This window comes from Bolinopsis microptera, chromosome 1, assembly GCF_026151205.1.
Source record: "Bolinopsis microptera isolate Bmic1 chromosome 1, MBARI_Bmic_1.0, whole genome shotgun sequence".
Lineage (NCBI taxonomy): Eukaryota > Metazoa > Ctenophora > Tentaculata > Lobata > Bolinopsidae > Bolinopsis > Bolinopsis microptera.
Window position 1 is genome coordinate 13,273,758 of NC_087072.1, and position 16,224 is coordinate 13,289,981.

A 16,224-nucleotide genomic window follows, 5' to 3' on the forward strand; every position below is an offset into this window, starting at 1 on the left:
TACCGGCACATGTAATGAAGCAGTGTAGTCAAACTATATCAGAACATCTTGCCAGAATTTATAACAACTGCATGAATGAAGGTGTCTTCCCTGATCAACTGAAAACGGGTAAGATAACCCCGATATATAAAAAAGAAGATGAGGAATTACTAGAGAATTACAGGCCAGTATCAACATTACCAGTATTTGGTAAAATATTTGAAAAAATTATTTACAGTAGATTATACAACTTTTTCTTATCTCGAGGAATAATATTCGAAAATCAGTTCGGCTTTAGAAAAAACCACTCGACAAGTCATGCTCTTAACTACTCCGTAAATCACGTCGAAGAAAAACGGAATAATAAAAACCACGTATTAGGAATATTTATCGATCTCTCTAAAGCATTTGATACCTTACCATTTGATATGCTACTTAAGAAACTTAGTAATTACGGAGTTAGAGGAAACGCACTAAAGCTGCTCTCCAGCTATCTAAATAATAGATACCAGTATGTTAGTGTACTTGGTGAAGAATCAGAGCCTCTCCCAGTTAAACTAGGCGTACCTCAAGGATCCGTTTTGGGCCCCTTGCTTTTTCTTATCTATATAAATGACATCTATAGATGTAGTACATTAGGAAAATTTGTACTATTTGCAGATGACACAAACATCTTTGTAGCTGCTGAAACTAAGGAACAAGCATACAAAATAGCGAATGAAATTCTCGACTCTGTGTGCCAATATATGCGCCATAACCTACTGCACATTAATGTTAAAAAATCTTGTTACATGTACTTCTCGCCTACTAAACGTAAGACCATTGATAATACTGAAAATGACTTGAATCTAGAAATTGATGGGATCCCGATCAAACAGGTTACTGAAACGAAATTTCTAGGTGTAATTATTGATGACAAACTGAGTTGGACACCTCATATCGAGAAACTAACTAAGAAATTAAACAGCATATGTGGCCGTATTTATCGAATAAAAAACTCCCTCCCCAGCCAGCTGTACAAACAGATATACCACACTCTTTTTGAATCTCATCTAGGATACGGTATAACTGTATGGGGTGGTGTATCAATTAATAAGCTTTCACCACTATTCCTTGCACAGAAGAAATGTGTCCGAATCTTATTTGGGGACTCGGAAGCATTTAGCGACAAGTTTAAAACTTGTTCTCGTAGCAGGCCAATCCAGTGCAGTATAAACAAGAAAGGTCAAATATCAAATGAATCAACTATACCTCACATTAAACCGTGTTCTATATGTATCAGCTTGAGGAAGACTGGTGATAAACAAGCAAGGCCACATCGCTGCCAAATACTTGGGGCAGAATTCCACTCTAGAGAATCAACAAAACCTATTTTCCAATCTAAGGAACTAATGACAGTACATAACATATATAGATACAGATGCATTACTGAAACAATGAAGATAGTGAAGAGTCATCAGCCCATATCCATGTATTCTCTCTTTAAGAAGTCTGAGCTCAGAGATGACAGATTTGTGACACCACACTCATCTCACAATTTCGCATATAAAGGGGCAAATTTATGGAATAGGTTTCTTGAGCAGTCAAATGCACGTGGTAAAATAGGTTCACTAGGTTCAATTAAATCCCGATTGAAGCTTTCTATCATGAAGGCTCAACACCAACCTGACAATATTAACTGGCAGGACTTAAACTTCAACACTTTCCTATGAAAAGACCCCCATTTATATTTATATATTTTAGATTTTACACCTGTCACTCACATCATATATGCACCACAAAGAAAAAAGATTCATTCAATCATTACATTATACACTCACTCCACCACACATGCACACAAAACATTAAAGCAGGCTACACGCGGGTGTAACGTTCACTTTATCCGAAGGGAAAAATAATACTTTACGTAACGCGCGATTTACGTCTTAATAGCTAAATTATTCAAGTGCTATTTGTCAGAGCGACACAAATGCGCGAGCGCTTGCGCGGCTCACCTATCCAACACTCTTGTTTACATCGTATCAGGCAATGGTTCAGTTTAATTATGGTAAGGGCACAGCCTGTCAAAAACCCTTTTCGCATGATCCGTCGACACCGCCTGAAGGTGAATGCATAATAACGGATCATGAACGTACGGAATCAAACGTTAATAAGCTTGCAGCTTCCGATGAAAATGTATTCAACTTTGTGTCATGCTTGAATTGGTTTTGGACCTCTTCAATGCTTTTAATTTATTTATTATTGTTATTTGGTATTATGAGCTGATATGTATATATACATACGGTATCTAAAATTAAGCGTATAGCGAGCATATTTAACAATTTTTAAGCAATAATGTATTGCGAGCAGCTGTATGTAACTTAAATATCGCATAAAAATCATATAATTATAACACAAAACTAAAATTTTATTGGAATCTAGGTTAAACTAAGATAAAATTAATATCAGCCCCTTCGCCACTCTCAGCAGTCAACCAGGGCTCATAAAAGCTTAACAGCGCCTGGGTCCGTTCACCAACTGTGCTAATGTGAGTGGCGGTGTGGTAAAACCCATTTTAACAGCGTGAATATTTCTCAAATATAAGCGCGCTAGCTGCTAGCATACTTGTATCATTTAATTTCTAATCAAATTTATTCGGATATATATTTATTGATTATGTATTGAATTGGTGATAAATAATAAAAAATTGTCTTTTCAACATAAGTGGTTATATTATAATAAAATAATTTGTGATAAATTAATAAATTCACTCAAAAATGAACAAAATATACACAATTTTTACCTAGTGCAACACTGGTTCAGCGCGCGGCTGATCGAAAAAGTTTGATTTGATTTACTAACTACAGTGTACAGCGTACATGAAAAATTACTTACTGAATCTTAACATCTTTAACATCTACTTCTCGTCTATTGCTCGTAATCTTAATTCGAAAGTTCAATCTTCTGTACCATCTCGTACGGTAACTGATGGCAATTTCAATAAAACGAAGTTTAAACAATACCTCAAGGGCAGAGAAAGAATAGTGAACTCTTTTTTTCTCAGCCCCTGTGACGAGGAAGAGATAAGTAAAATTATTGGTAGCCTTGAAAATGGGAAGGCAAGTGATATCTCTGTTAAAGTCTTGAAAAAGAGTGTAAATTATCTGTCTGGTCATATCTCTAGATTCTTTAATTGGTTCTTGGACAATGGGGTCTTTCCAAACAAGCTTAAAACGGGCTCTATTACACCAATTTATAAAAAAGGAGACTCACGATGCCTTGATAACTATCGACCTGTTTCTACATTACCGATATTTGGCAAAATACTTGAAAAAACAATTTATAATAGGTTATATAGTTAGTTACCTCAGTGCTATGAACGTGATTTATGATCGACAATTTGGTTTTAGAAAACAACACTCAACATCTCATCCCGTAAACTATTCTGTAATAATACTAATACTTAATGAGATTGAACAGAAAAATCATGTAATTGGAATATTTATTGATCTAAGTAAAGCATTTGACACAATTGAGCACGATAAACTCCTGCATAAACACTATGGAGTAAGAGGTATTGCACTAAAAACTCTTGCTAGCTATCTAACAAGCCGTAGCCAAGTAACTTCTTTTCAAACTGAAAAATGGGACAAGTGTTCAGTTGAGTATGGTGTACCCCAGGGGTCAGTGTTAGGACCTCTACTATTTCTGATTTATATAAATGATATTGGGAGCTCCTCAAGTTTGGCTGAATTCGTCCTGTTTGCTGATGATACAAATATTTTTGTGATAGGTCGTTCAGCACAGGAAGCTTTTAAAAAAGCTAATCATGTAATGAAACAAGTCAGTAACTATATGGAGTCTAATAAGTTACATATAAATGCAGGGAAAAGTTGTTATATGCATTTTCAGCCAGGTTTGTCAAGAGCAACACAGACCTGTGCCAGAACACGGCCCTTTAACAGGAATCTAACGATTTCAATAGATGGCAAAAAGCTAGAAAAAGTTCAATGTACAAAGTTTCTTGGGGTGATAATAGACGACCAGCTATGTTGGGAACCACATCTTAATCATTTATCTTTAAAGCTGAACTCCAGTATTGTATCGATTAAGAGAATTTGCAAATTCATTCCCAAATCTGAATATTTGAAACTATACAATGCTCTTTTTTGTCAATTCTTAACTTTCTGGAGATGGAACTACACCATCCCTAGTAGTTAAAGAATGCCCTCTGCTCCTATACCCCCTCCTACACCCCCTCCTAGAACTCGAAAAGAAGAACTCGATAGAACTCGAAAAGAAGAACTTGATAGAAGAACTCAAATAGAAGAATATATAAAATCAGAAAGGCTAAAATCAGATAAGGTAGAAGAAACCCCTGTCACTTCAGAATCGGATCTATGTGGAATATGCAAGAAAGGAGATGGGAGAAGAACATCTAGATGGGTTGAGTGCGGAAAATGCTAGGTATGGTTGCACATTTCATGTGTCAATGTTTCAGTGAAACAATATGATACTATAAGTAAAGAGTCAACCGAGTGGACATGCCAGAAATGCAAGAAAACAGGCAAGATGGATAAAAGTAAGTTGGCGTGGGGAGAAATGAATAGCGAGGAAGCCATTACTGAAATGATCAACACAGTGTATGCAGAGATAATAACATGGGATAAGAATTTTATGCGACTTCCACGTGGAAAGGCTGGCAAAGACTTCATCCTTGAGCTAACCAGACTTTTTTTTTTTTTTTTTTTTTTTTTTTAGAGAGGCTGGGCCTGGTTGGCCCACGAGAGGATAGCATATGAATGCTTTGCCTACCTCTGGGGTATGGCAGTCCTGTGGGAGGATGCCAGTGGAATCAAGATGTGTAATCAAGGATGATGGTAAGTGTTGTGGGGTGTGTCATAGATAAACGCTTACGTGGTGGTTGAGTGTGGAAGAGAGAGGCGAAATAAGACGGCGTTAAAGTAGTCGCTATGTTACACCTGTCTGGTCCAACTCCTCTGGCACCACTAAGCGTTTAGTGTGGTTTGTAAAGTTGACAATGGTGGAGATGTGTTGGTTGTCGAATATGTCATTGACAGAGAGGTAGTAGTCCTGGAAATATTGACCTCTTATTTGGGCAATAGCCGGGCACTGTCCGAGAAAGTGTGAGACAGTCTCCTCTTCGTCGCCGCATTTAGGACAAGCACTTGTGTCTGATTTGCGAATGGTGTGTAGGTGTTTGTTGAGGCCACAATGTCCCGTGATGAGGTGCACTGCAGTTCTATAATTTTGTCTGTTGTTACTGAGTGTAGTGTTGAGATTTTTGATGATGTTGATGTTTTTATGTCCAAGTGTCAGTTTAGTGTGTCTGGGACCATCAGTAATCCATGATTCTTGATTAAGTTTTGTGACTTTGTCGTTGATCAGGCGTTTGATGTAAGATTGTGGAATTGGGCAATTCAAAGTGGATTCACTGGTTGTACCATTTTTGGCCAGCTCGTCTGCTTTTTCATTACCCCACAATCCAATGTGTGCAGCTATCCATCTGATCTCTAAGGTGTTAGTGGATCCGAGTGTATTGAGGGTGTCGTAACAGTCTCCCCGAGGAGTAGTCCTACTCCTCGTTGAAGGTGAGGATATGGCTTGAATAGAGGAGAGACTGTCTGACCATATGATGATGTGTGTGTTTGTATAAGTTGATAGATATTTACAAGCTTCGATGATGGCAGTGAGTTCTGTTTGATAAACGGTGCAATAATCGGGAAGCTTGAATGATCTTTCATCTAGTGTAGTGTTGTTGTTGTCTGTGGTGATAATATAACCAGCCCCGCTACCTGAGTCTGTGCGTGACCCGTCTGTGTAGCAGGTGATGGTTTCACTGGGGATGTTGTCGATGGTGTTTTGGAGTGAGCCTCTATAACCAATGTTGTCAGCTCCAGGAGTGGTGACCGTGAAGCGTCGTTCAAGCATCATGGTTGGTATAGATAGGTCTCTCTCTGCTTTGGGTGGTATGTTGAGATCTACCATGAATTGTTTGTTGATAGTGGTGTGAGTTGTGATGGTACCTTTTCTGGGGGCGATAGTTTCGAGGGTTAGGCTTCCATAAGCTTGAAGCCTGGCTGTGCCCTTTGCTGCTTCACCTCTCAGGAAAAGTATGATATCTGGAGTGTTAGTGAGGTGGTTCAGTGCGATGAAGGGAGTACTAGGCATGGCACCAGACATCATTCTCAATGCCAATGCCTGAACTCGTTTGAACTTCCTCGCGTTGGTGTCTGTTTGGGTTGCTCTAATCCATATACTACAGCAGTATGATAGAATAGGTCTGATGACAGCGGTGTACATCCATTTGCATGTTTTAGGGCTCATACCCCAAGTGGGGCCGACAGCTCTTCTACATTGCATAAGGGATGCCGTAGCTTTTTTGGTGGTATTGGTGATATGTTCATTGAAATTGAGCTTGCTGTCGAGGGTCACTCCTAGGAATTTGGCAGATTTGGATAGACCTATGGTGGTGTTACCCACCACCACAGGTCTTAGTGTCCATTTCTTATTCCAGGTAAACATGACTATTTGTGTTTTGAGTGCGCTTATGGATAGATCTTTGGTTTGGCACCATTTTTCTATTGTGTTGATGGTTTTGCGTGTTCTGTTCCAGATGATGTCTAAATCATTCCCCTCCGCTAGAGAGAGCAGATCGTCTGCAAAAGCTTGCAGATAACCTGGTATGTCTCTTGCGGTGTAGGCCAGGAGATCATCGACTACCAGGTTCCAGAGGAAAGGGGAAAGGATGCCATCTTGAGGGCACCCTCTCCGGATCCGAACCCTTGTCGACTTATCCTTATGATTTAATGTGATGAATCTGTTAGTTACCATGTTGATAATCCATTGTGCTGTGGCCAGATCCACTTTCGTGGTCTTGATAGCGTCAGAAATAGCCTTGAAAGAGACATTATCAAAAGCTCCCTCTATATCTAGAAAGACGCCTAGGACATATCCCTTCTTAGCTATCCTGCGCTCGATGGTGTGAGTAACTTTATGAAGGGCTGCTTCGGTTGAACATCCTTTCTTAAAGCCAAATTGTCGTTTGTTGATGTCTTTAGCGATATTAAGGTCGTGTTGCATATGCCACAGTATCACCTTCTCCTGTAGTTTTAACATCACTGGAGAAAGGGTGATAGTGCGAAATGACTTTGGTTGGTTGTAGTCAGTTTTTCCAGGCTTTGGGAGAAAGATTCCAAGGGATTCTTTCCACAAAGTTGGAATGTGTTGGGTTTCATGATTTTTTGTCATAATGGTTCTGGTGATGTCTTTGATGTGTGTCCAAGCTTTCTGTATGATGATAGGTTTGAGGGTGTCGGGTCCAGCAGCTTTCAACGGATCGAAGGATTTAAGAGCCTCCTCGATTCTGTCTGGGCTGTAGATGGTATTGAGTAAGGTGGTGGTGATTGGTAGAGGACCAGGTGGAGGCACTGGCGGATCAGTGACACTATCCTTGAAGTGGGTTCGTGTCATGACCTCCAATGTCTAACCAGACTGTTCACTATGTTCACCCCAGACTCTGTGTGGGAGAAGGTTACACTTTCCCTTGTACAGATATTTATCCCTCTGATCCTCCAGAAACCATCAGCAAGATCCAAAGCTCGTGAGAACAACAAATATCTGATCTCAAGGCTTCAGAAATGGGATATCGGAAACATAGAGGAACTCTTAAACGAATGTAAAGTGATACAGAGCCGCCTTCAGAAGATAAACGTCACTAAAGAGTTCAATGAAAAGAAAGCTTTCTGCCGGAGAATGCTTCAGGGTAAAGTAAAGGAAGCCACACGACTAATAGACAATGAGAAGAGAACTGGGATTCTTCCTATAGATGACGACACAATCAGACAGCTGCGGGACAAACACCCACCTGCAACAAAGCGTAAGGGGCCAGAAAAACTGCCAACAATCGATATCCAACCTGTATTGTTTGAAGAAATCGATGGTGAAGCTATAAAAGCTGCAGCCAAGAACACCCATGGTTCAGGAGGCCCTACCCTCATAGATGCTGATGGTTGGAAACATATCTTATGCTCAAAGAGCTATGGAAAATCCAATGATATCCTAGCTCATGCCATAGCCGATGTCACCAAAAGATTATGCACAGAAACTATCGATCCATCCATACTCAGAGACCTTCTTGCAAGTAGATTGATTCCTTTGGACAAGCGACCAGGAGTCAGACCCATCGGAATTGGTGAAGTTTTGCGACGTATCATGACAAAAACCGTAACAAAAACCATCAAAGAACACATAAAGGAAGCAAGTGGGTCTCTTCAAACCTGTAGTGGCATTGAGTCAGGCATAGAGGCTGCAGTTCACTCAATGGCCGAGAACTTTGCCAACGACAACAGCCAAGGCCTTCTCCTAGTTGATGCATCAAATGCATTCAATAGTTTACACCGAGAGCAGGCCCTTGATACTGTTGCAACAACTTGCCCTGTGTTTCACCAATTCCTTAAAAACACCTATCAAACAAGGACAAAACTCTACATTTCGGGGTCAAAGTCAGGGGAGTTCATCTGGGGCGAAGAAGGAAACACTCAAGGAGACGTTGCAGCAATGCAATTTTACTCCATAGCCACTAGACCTATAATAGATGATCTCAGAGCTTATGCAGAAGCAACCATGGTGTGGTACGCTGATGACAGCTCTGCATGTGGAAGCTTCATCCAACTTCTTCAGTGGTGGAATAGACTTTGTGACATCGGTCCGGGATATGGGTATTATCCCAACGCTAAAAAGACCATTCTAATTGTCAAGAATCTTAAAGACCAGGCTGTAGCAGAGACACTATTTGGGCATCTTGGAGTTAAGATCACGACATCTGGAGAACGTCACCTTGGTGCAGTGGTAGGATCAAAGAAATACAGGGAAGATTACATCAAAGAAAAAGTTGAGAAATGGATAACAGATATTGAACAACTTGCTGATATCGCTTCTGAAGAACCACAGGTGGCTTATTCAGCCTTCACCAAAGGAATATGCCACCGATGGAGGTTCTTCATGAGAACAATACCTGACATTGCAGAGTACTTTGCCCCACTGGAGAGCAAGATCATGCATGTGCTCATTCCAGCCCTCCTTGGTCGTCCAGTCAACCAGCACGAGAGAGATATCCTCGAACTTCCTGTTCGTTGTGGCGGGCTAGGCATCATCAATCCTGTCAGAATAACATCCCGTGAATATGCTTACTCAGTAGCGGTAACTAAAGACCACGTGAGTTTGATCAACCAACAAGACCCGGATATCACCAAGCTGGACATGGGCAAGATAAAAGAAAAGAAAGAAGAACTGAGGAAACAGAAAGAGGAGTTTCTCTCTCAAAGGTTCAAGGTGCTCCACAAAGAATCAGATCATCAACTAAAGAACCACTTAGACCAAGCAAGAGAGAACACTACCACTGAAAGACCTCAACTATGTTCTGAACAGGCAGGAGTTCCAAGACAGCATACGCTTAAGGTATGGTTGGAAGATCCAAGGAGTGCCCTCTAAATGTGCTTGTGGAAATGTTAACAGTATCTACCACGCCCTTGACTGTAAACTAGGCGGATACGTTAGCATGCGCCACAACGCTATTAGAGATACTGCTGCTTTCTTCCTCCGAGAAGCAAAGTGTAAAGATGTAAGGATAGAACCAGCACTCCTGACAGTCCAACCAAGCTCCTTCTCAAGAAAGACCAACACCCAGGATGAAGCCCGTCTTGATGTTGCAGCTGTCGGATTGTATGCACCCTTTGAAAGAACATTCTTTGACATTAGGGTCACACATCCTAACTGTGACACAAACACATTTAAGACGCTAGATAAGATCTATAACGATCACGAGAAAGAAAAGAAAGATTTGTATGAAGAGAGAGTACTTCAGTCAGAGAAAGGATCCTTTGTCCCTCTAGTCTTCACAACCTCTGGAGGTATGGGACCGCTATGCACTGTATAATTTGTAGATCGTGTCTCTGAGATGATAGCCGACCATAAAAAAGAAGCCAAGAGCCAAGTCAAAAATCATATCAGAACACGATTCAGATTTGATCTGTTAAGAAGTACACTCATTGCACTAAGAGGAATCAGAGGAAGATCAACGGCTCAGCATCTTGAACTGCATGACATCTCCTTCAACCTCATCCCCCAGAAGACGAGCTTTGAGGTCTCCTAGATTTGTTTATGTAAATTTTGATATTTTACTGTACTATTTTATGTTGTATATAATTTTACGGACGAAATGATCCCAGGGGGGACTCCCAACCCACCGCTTCGGCGGGTAGTTGACGCACCTTTCACAAGCAAGAGCCACTTTGGTCTACTTGCTGTGAGGTGTCTCAGCTACATGGGTTGGGGGTCCCCCCTTTTTTTTTTTTTTTTTTTTTTTTTCTTTTTTTTTTCTTAGCTATTGTATAAGTTGCTGGGGTGGGATCCCTAAACATAAGCTGAATAAAATCTTTGCAATTCAAAAACGATGTATAAGACTGCTATTTGGTAACATTCCTAATTTTGATCATAAAGAATACTACTTAACCTGTGCACGTTCAAGAACTTATAACGAACATATGGCTAGCAAGAACTACTGTCTTGAACACACTAAACCGCTATTCACTGAGCAGAAAATTATGAACCTGGAGAATCTGCACATGTACCATACATTTATGGAACTATTCAAAATTCTTAAATTTGATGTCCCCCAGTCGATTAAAGATATTTTCAAGTTCTGTCCTAGAAATGAAAAACTTCGTCTGATTGTCCCATTACTGAGGTTAGATATCTCCCAACAGAACTTTTTGTACACCTCTACGAAAATTTGGAATGATCTCATCCACTATGTATTCGAAATATGTGATGCTAATAAAGATGGGATAATAATCCCGGGTTCTTCCAAAAATTCAGACTTATCAGCCTCGTCAGGTATTATCAAATCTAACCTTAAAAAGCACTTGCTATCCCTCCAAAATCGAGGTGACCCTAATATATGGTAACTAATCTATATTATATCTCAAATTCTACATCCGGTACGGCTCTGCACACATGATATCTCTCTCTGCCATGAAACATGGCTAACCTTTCAAACTATGATTTAAAACATAAACCTAAACTAAAACTCAACTGGGCTCTCCTATGTCACCAAACTAGACCAATAAGCAATTTTAGCTTAGATAATTATATTTTTCTATATTTGTATAATAATTTTATTGACATAGTGGATGGTTGAGGGGGTTTCAAGCACAGGTCACTCTCAAATCCTAAAGATAAGCAGTGGCCTTCGGCACTTGAAACCTCTTCAAACCTCCCCTGATTTATTTATTATTAATATTGTTTGATTGTGCCGTAAAAATAAATATTTGTTTTATTAAATATTTGTTTTATTAAAACATTGTTGATATAAACAGTCTAGATCTTAACTTGGAGCCCGAGCGTGCTAAATCACTCTACAGTCGATCTTCGAGATTGTTCTAAAAGGGCCCCCGATGGTTGTAACCAACTTCAATCGATGTATTTTCGGACGCTGATTCCGAATCACCCCCCATGACATGTTTGTCGGACAAAATTCGCAACAAAGCGATTTTAACGGGATATGGTCGGGACAGGTCCCAGGAATCATTCCAGAAAAGTCCCAAAAAATCTGACTTGAGCAAAATCCACAATTACCACTTTTTTACCACCTTTTTACCACTTTGGTTTTCCGCAAATAAGTCACGTTCTGAATATCCCAGAAGATTCTAGTTTAAAGCAGTGTGTTTAGGAAACAAAGGAGAACAACTTTTTCTTAAACAACTTTTTCAAAAATAAATTATTTAATTAATTAATTAAATAATTAATAAATTTTCAAATATTTAAAAAATATATTTTCATAAAAAATGTTCACAATTACATTACACGTACAATGAACTAATTTTCATAAAACTTTTGAAAATTTTCACTTTCAATATTTTGGACTTGTAAAATTTTCGAAATTTGTAAAGAATAACCACTTTTTACCACATTGGATCTCCGCTTCTGAATGTCGTAGAAGGTTGTAGATTGAACCGATGTGTTAATAACATAAGAGAGAACAACTTTTATTCGCCAACCTTTGGATTAGATAATTAATTAATCAGTTAATCAATTATTTAACAAATATTCAAAAATTATAAAAATTATTTTCGATCAAAATATTTTAAAATTGCATAACACGAATAATTAACAATTTTTCATTAAATTGATTGGGAAATCGAAGCAGCACTTTATATAACCAATATATACTAGATACTTATGAGTCCTCAGCTGGCACATTGGTGCAATTGTCCTGACATTTGACGCGATTGATCCACAATGTATTCCTGCTTTTCTGCATGAACAAGCATTGCCACAACCTGACTTTAAACAGTTGCAACTGATGTTTTGAATGAACGTGGTCGTTAAATACCATTTAGAAATCAAAATATCCTCCAAGTTTAGGGGGAGTGGGGGTGCAGTGAGTTAATACACATACGTTGAGTCTTGTAATCAACATAATCGTGTTTGCGAACATGCTGTTAACTGCACATTGCAATAGGCCATTACATTCGGAATATGATCTGAATTCTGAAAAGATATTGGCGCGAAACAGACTGAAAATGACGAAGTCATCAAGCAATTCGTTTATCTCGTTAGCGAAATTGATTGGGTAATCAATGATTACCTAATCGCTAATCATGCGACAGGGTGCTACGATACCGTAATTGGGCTTTGTGCACGATCCCTATAGTGGGAATCTAGTGCACTAAGCTACGGAGAAACAATACCCTAGCGTATGCACTCCTACTAAAGGCCCTTTATTATTACTTACTTACTTGGGTTGGGTTCCGAGCTAGAGTGCTACCAGGCCAAGAATGTCTTGCATATCCACCGCCAAGTAGTAGCGCGTCAGAGGCACGTGACACCGGCCCACTCCAGCATTGAGTTCTTGTTCTGTCCAGTGTACCCAGGTGTTGAATGGTGGAGTGTCAGGGAATTCATTGAGGAAAGCATCAAGAGCAGGTTTGAAAGCGGTCAAGGTTAGGAGGGACTTGATGCTAGGAGGGACCACGTTGTACAGTGCAGACTGCAGAGGCTCTAGAGGCAAAGGAGTTGAACCTCAGGTTATTGACACTAGTGTACTTGGAGGACCCTAGTGGTCGTATACACGTAGTTCCGTATCGTGATGTTCATACTGTTTGGAGTAAGATTGTTATAGATCTTCCAAACTAGGATGATAGTGTATCTCTCACGACGCCTTTGAAGGGAGTACATAGACAGGCGACGGAGGCGTTCCCAGTAGTTGAGATTTCCAAGACCCTGGATTTTAGCAGTGAAGGATCGTTGAACTGCTTTGAGTTTAATAATTTCGCACTGCATGTGAGGAGACCACAGAGGACAGCAGTATTCCAGATGAGATCGTACGTATGACTTGTACAGGAGCATCATGGTCGCTACATCTTACGAATAAGTTCTCTTCTGGGCTTGGGAATGGAGGATTGTGATGACACTTGGATGTTTCTGCTGTGCGAGGGAGCGTGCTTAGAGCATATGAACGCTACCTTGTCTTCAAACAATGTCCAAGCTGTATCCTGATCGTTGCTTGGGTCAGTGATAGAAGCCCAGTCTACTTCTACCAGTTCTGCATTAATAGCATCCCAGTCTGCTGAGTTGAAGTTAATGTCATCAAGGAGGCAGGAGGGGGTGAAGACTGGCCGTTCCGGAGTCTGCGAGGGGAGGAGGAGTTCAGGATTGAGGAGAGTGCAGCTCACAATGTCATGATCTGATAACTCTGTCTTGGTAACAGAGATACTATGGATCGAGTCAGAGTCGTTTGAGAAAACGAGATCTAAGATGTTGTTCTTGCGAGTTGGCTCGAGGACTTCTTGTTGGAGCAGGCATTCTTTATTGAAGTTCAGAAGTGCTAGGGCTGATTGTCGGTCTGAAAGGGAAATACTGCATCCTGAGTCGATAGAAGAATTCGTCCAGTTGATAAAGGGTAGGTTGAAGTCTCCTGTAATGTGCAGTACAGGGGTGCGTTGAATTCCGTTGATGAATTGTTGGAGGGTAGAGAGGCATTCATCAAACTTGTCAAAAGGAGCTGAAGGGGGCCGGTAAATGCCCGCTATCACGATGTTACTGTTAGCTTCTTTACTGTAGATGGCGACAAGTTCACAGTAGGAGTTTGAGAAGGACTTTGTTTCTTCTGCTGTGATGGAGTTGTGGAGATAGGTAGCGGCTCCGCCACAAGCTCGACTGGTACGCTCCGCTCGGTAGCCGGTATAACCTGGGATGTGAACCTCCGCATCTAAGTGATACGACTTGAGGTGGGTTTCCGTCAAGGTGAAGAAAGGAGTGTGGATCGGGTTGGAGCTGATAGACTCTTGGAGGGCTTTCACTTTCCATCGCTGGTTGGTGATGCCAGGATTCATTCCTTAAATTAAATATTGAAGCTTACGCTTCCAAACGAACCAGTTTAACAATCTAGTTTTAAAGCACAACACTAAGTCGAGAGATGATGTGTAAATAGTTATTATCTATAATATAATAGTATCGTACAAATTTGGATATTTTACCGTTTATTCCATTTATCTGCATCTCTTTTTATCTGTTATCTAATCTATGTGACGGTGTTTGTTCTATTATTCAAGTAAATTCATTTTACGTTTTATGTCACGGCAAAGATTTTTGGTAAAAATTATATTTTTGAAATTTTTAAAAATTAACTTATCATCTAATTAATTAATCGATTAATTATCTAATCCAAAGATTGGCGAATAAAAGTTGTTCTCTTTTATATTTTGAACACATCGGTTCAATCTAGAACCTTCTACGACATTCAGAAGTCGTTTTATTAGCGGAGATCCAATGTGGTAAAAAGTGGTAAATAGTGGTTTAGTTATTCTTTACAAATTTTACAAGTCCAAAATATTGAAAGTAAAATTTTTTATAAGAATTAGTTCAATATACGTGGAATTTAATTGTGAACATTTTTTATGAAAATATATTTTTTAAATATTTGAAAATTTCTTAATTATTTAATTAATTAATTAAATAATTTATTTTTGAAAAAGTTGTTAAAGAAAACGTTGTTCTCCTTTGTTTCCTAAACACACTGCTTTAAACTAGAATCTTCTAAGATATTCAGAACGTGACTTATTTGCGGAAAACCAAAGTGGTAAAAAGGTGGTAAAAAAGTGGTAATTGTGGATTTTGCTCAAGTCAGATTTTTGGGACTTTTCTGGAATGATTCCTGGGACCTGTCCCGACCATATCCCGTTAAAATCGCTTTGTTGCGAATTTTGTCCGACAAAGGCTCAAATAAGGACGGATTTGACTGTACACTATGACGAGATATTGGCGAAAAACTGTATCGATCACGTGATATGACCGTATAAGGAAGTTAGTCTAATTTCTCGTTAGGGTTAGGGTTTTAGCATATGTTTTTGTTAAAGATTGGGTTAGGGTTAGGGTTGGGATCAGATTATAGGGTTAGGGTTTCGAAAAGTCGTTCAGAGCCAGCTAGAGAACGAATTAAAAAAGTCACGTGACTCAGCCTGTCATTCCGCCTAATCTCTATTCGTTTGTTTACCAACATTAAAGCCTGGGGTCCTCAGGTAAAGAGTGATTAATCATCATTCCTTGGAGCCACAAGGCCAAGGGTAATTTTTGATTGTTTAGGAAACTTTTTTAATTCTTAAAGGGTAGATTTTATATAGGGTCATTGCTATATTGTTTGAATAATTTTATAAAAAATTATTTTTACCTACTAACTCAACTTTTTATAAAATCGTTATTCCTATTTTGTATATGTTGGCAGGGTTAATTTTTAGGGAATGGGTTGCCATTTTCTGACAAATGTAATCAAGCCCAAAACAAAATTCAACGTTTTTGACCACATCATTGCATTGGTCAATTTCGGCATGTTATCCGTTTCCCAAAAGGAGGTGTCTGGGTGCTGGCTATTTGTAATTTTTAAAAAATGAAGCTTCATAGGTCACAGAGCGGGCTTCAGTCAAAATATCAGACTAAAAGGGCAGTGACACGCTCAAGTGATGGGTTTCACATGAACAAAACTTCGCTTCTCTCTACTTGGGAGTGTCCTTGTAGTGGTCCGAGGGGGAAAATCCGTAAAGAAATCTCATGTTGGGTTCATCCCCTTCAATCTTATTCCATCCTGTGAATCCTATGACTGTTGACATTCTTCCTGTCATTACACGATTTCTGTTACTTGTGTACTATGCTCTGCCGATTGCGTCAATGATTTGAATAAATTAACCA